The sequence below is a fragment of the Mastacembelus armatus genome, unplaced genomic scaffold, assembly GCF_900324485.2.
Source record: "Mastacembelus armatus unplaced genomic scaffold, fMasArm1.2, whole genome shotgun sequence".
NCBI classification, from domain to species: Eukaryota; Metazoa; Chordata; class Actinopteri; order Synbranchiformes; family Mastacembelidae; genus Mastacembelus; species Mastacembelus armatus.
Window position 1 is genome coordinate 657 of NW_022872872.1, and position 3,916 is coordinate 4,572.

Consider the following 3,916-nt stretch of genomic DNA (forward strand, 5'->3'; position numbering starts at 1 on the left):
TCTGGCAAAGACGTCTTGCTGTGGCCGTGGTCACCCCCCATGCTAAAAAACACAGATCCATATAGTGGTTTCTTTAATGTTAATGTTTAATGTGCCTTCATGTAGACAGCTCATTGTCTGCATCTTTTCTTTCCAGTATTTTATTTTAATTTGTTCTCTGAGAAATGAGATGAGATAAACTTTATTAGTCCCCAAAGGCAAACTTAGTTTTGTAAAAGTAATAAGTGCTAAGTAATGAAAGTCACTCACAGTCCAGTTCTTGTTGGTTTGTCATCTACCATTGACTAAGGTGTTGTAGAGCCAGATGACAGTGGGGTTGAAGATCTCCTGTATCATTCAGTGACAGCACAGTCCTCCACCATTCCCTACTATTCCAGGATGGCCTCCAGCTTTTTCTGTTTGCATCTCTCCACCACAGCCTCCAGTGGAATCCAGCCTCATTCCAGTCACTTACCAGCTTTTTTCTACCAGTTTGTCCGGCCGCCTTACATCCTTCTGCTTTATAAATTATGTCCTATGTGAAAGTGGACATGAGGGCAGAGAGAGCCTTGTGATTGTGGAGTTTCTCTATAGATAGTTTCTCTAAACATATAAGTCGGTTTCATGCTCCCAAAGAACAGGAATCTTGTAATAGGTGTTATGCAGAAAGGTTTCTGTGAAAAAGTGATTATGTTCTGTGGGAGGGCACACAGCCTTTTAAAAGTGATGGTGGTACAGTTTTTTGTTTGTTTTTTTTTTTGCATATGACTTTATCACGATCAGTAAAGGTAGAAAAAAATTCTGTTTTAGCTGTTATAATCACTTTTGGGCAATGAAAATACTATTTATAATATTTTACTGGTCCCCGTGACCCTGAACAGGAAAAGCGGGTATAGAAGATGGATGGATGGATGGATATTTTACTGGTCATAGTGGGTTTTTACAGATTCCTATACTGGTGCAAAGGTAGTAGATGGTAGATAATCTTTAAAATATTAAACACGGGATGGAAGTAAATGTGAGACAGAAACCCAGTTTCCTGCATCAACATATCTGTGAGAAACACTTCTTAGTAAGGAGAATATTGTATTTTACTATTTCAAATATAACAGGCCATATTGAGAATGCACAGCCAATGCATATGCACAGAGACAAGCTTTACATAATTGAATGCACTTTCAATATGGTTAAATGTTTGGCTTGTGAAACTGGCTGTGTAATAGCACACAGCGTACTTACATCGTATGTGTTTTATTAACTGAGTAAAACAGTACAACAGAAACAATTTGAGATCTGCAACAGTCAAATGCTGCATATAGTCACCTCAGCACAGCCTGTTTGGGATCTACATCCAGGAGCTGCACCTGAAGAATGTGCACTGAACCAGTGGTTTTAAAGCTTTTTTGAAGCATGGCACATTTTTTTCATTTAAAAACTTTTGCAGCACACCACCAACCAAAAGTGTCAGTATATTTCTTCAGTTTATTTATACTCAGTGTGAAACCTGGGCTTGTTTAGATGGACACAAAGCTGATATCCTGGCAGGAATTGAATAAAGACATACATGAAGCTCTTATTCATCACCTCTGTCTCTCTCTGTTTTTAGTTTTTTAGCAATTGTGCTTGAAAAACTCACCTCACATTGATACAGTTGTGGAAAATGGGCGAACCCAATGGTCACTCTGACTGAGCTCCAGAGATCCTGTGTGGAGATGGGACAAAGCTCCTGAAGGACAACCATCACTGTAGCTCTCCAGCAATCAGGGCTTTATGTCTGAGTGACTAGGCAGAAGTACGATGGCCAACGAGGGCAAACGCCCCGCAGCAGCCAAAACACATGCAAAAGAGAAACGCTGCAACGGAAGTGCGCCAGGCCTGTAGGGGGGACCCCGAACTGAGGGATGCTGCTATGAACAAAGTTTGGCTAACTTTTAACAGTGCTGCTATTAGCTTAGCTTCCCTGCTGCTGAGCAGGCTGAGGAACTTCATCTTTTTTTTGCTCCAGTCCTGCAAACAGCAGACTAAGTACACTTCTGAGTCTTTCCACATTCAGAATATTCAGATAATACCAATAGTATCAGGAATGGAAAGGACTAGGACCACTGGTCCCTGACACAGACACGCTCTATAAAAAAGGGCAGAGACAACTTATTTTCCCTAAGGCAGCTCAGGTTCTCAGGATTAACTAACTCACTCAAGTAGTTATGAAGTCAAGAAATAATGATGCTAAGCTGAAGGCTTCCATAAAGGATGCAACAACTTCAAGGTAACAGGTCATTATGAGATTCATAACCTTAGCATTTTTAAACAGGAATACTTTTGCTTCTAGGAATAAATGCTGCTTGGTTCATGGTTCTCAAGCAAACTTTACAACTTTAGAAACAGAACAAGCTGATGTGCCTTACCATCTGACTGCTCTATTCCCTCTGGATTGTGTGAAGGGCACCATTTCCAAGGGATGTGCACAAAAAAGGGGCTGAGAGATAATGGGTAAGGGATCTGAACACTGCCTGAAAGAGAAAGAAAATACATGGGATTTTATGCGTGTGTACGCACGCAGACAGCGACAAGCAAATAAATACAATCAAAATGTTTAATGCTTAATCAAATCTTTCCTGGTAATTAAACTGTTAAATAAATCGGCCAAGCAGGAAATGTTTATTTTTATTATTTATTTATTTTTAATGTGAGGAAACCGGAGCACCCGGAGTAAACTCATGAGAAACTTGTTCCATATTTGGCGCTCCTGAATCAGGAGGGCACTGGCCAACATTCATTTTTTAGTTGATATCTGAGAATAAAGTCAAACTGTTGAGAATTAAGTTGAAATACCATTTTGTTTTTGTCTGAATAGTATTTGAACTTTTTCTTAATATCTTGATTTGAGAAGAGGAAGAGACACATTAAAGTAATGTCTCTGTAGTGTTGATCTGCTCTGTTTGCTCAGATTCCTGCCTTCCTGTCACGAGATGCAGGTGGTGTGGTGTGAAGGAGGAGAGGTAAGGACCCAAATGCAGGACAACAAAGGGTTTTATTTCACCTGGGAACTTGCAGGGCTCAAGACAACACAAAAACCAGAGAACCGGATGAAATGGCAAGAACTATGAAAGACCGGGTGAGACGGTCATCACAAAAACACACTTCTACTTGTGAACAACACCAACTAAATGCAACTATAACTATAATGCTTCTGCGGGGAACAAAGGAAGACGGGAGGTATAAATAGAGAGGAACACAACAGGTGATTGAACTCAGGTGAACATAACGGGGACAGGTGAAACTCATGAACACAAATTACACATGAAGCTGCCAGAGACCAGAACGGGGGGAAAACAGGAAGTCAATACAAAATAAAGGTCCTCTGACAGGAAGTTCCAAGGGGACTCATGACACTTCCTGACTGAACGTCTGGTGGAGCAGATGTAAATTTATTGCTCTGTAGCACATTTCTGGGCTTAGTACTGAGCATAATATCAAGTTTGTACATAATGCTCTTGAAATATAAAGATGCTTTTTTACGAGTGCTTTCTTTAAGCTCAGTGACACTTGGCTTGGTCGTAATCAACTTGAAACATGACAGAGGATGATTGTTTTTATCAGTAACATCCTCAGCTTTAGGCTCAACATTGACCACATCTTGATACTGAGATATAATAAGACGTCACATGTTCATATGGTGTCTCATCAGTTATTTCTTGTAGCTCAGTGTCACCTTTGTTAACAGGTGGATGTGGCTTGAATTGAGCCAGATGATCTGTGAGCGGGGCCGTACTGCAATATTTGGACCTAAACCGGTGCCTGGATGAAAAGGCTGTCCGAGAGGGGTTGAGAGGGGTCTGTGGTGGGTGTGGTGGGTGTGGCTTTGATTGGGTCTGAATATTCAGCATCTTTTCAACTTTTGATATGACTATAACTATAATGCTTCTGCGGGGAACAA

The 3,916-nt window shown here is 40.7% G+C and overlaps 1 long non-coding RNA gene across 1 annotated transcript; it reads right to left on the bottom strand.

Moving 5' to 3' along the window:
• Positions 1-454: 454 nt before the first annotated feature.
• Positions 455-2,940, bottom strand: LOC113140235 (uncharacterized). The gene is made up of 3 exons (XR_003296631.1): positions 2,385-2,940; positions 1,616-1,681; positions 455-514 (listed from the first exon to the last, which is right to left on the bottom strand). It is a non-coding gene; the product is annotated as an uncharacterized LOC113140235 (long non-coding RNA).
• Between the last annotated feature and the right edge of the window lie 976 nt (positions 2,941-3,916).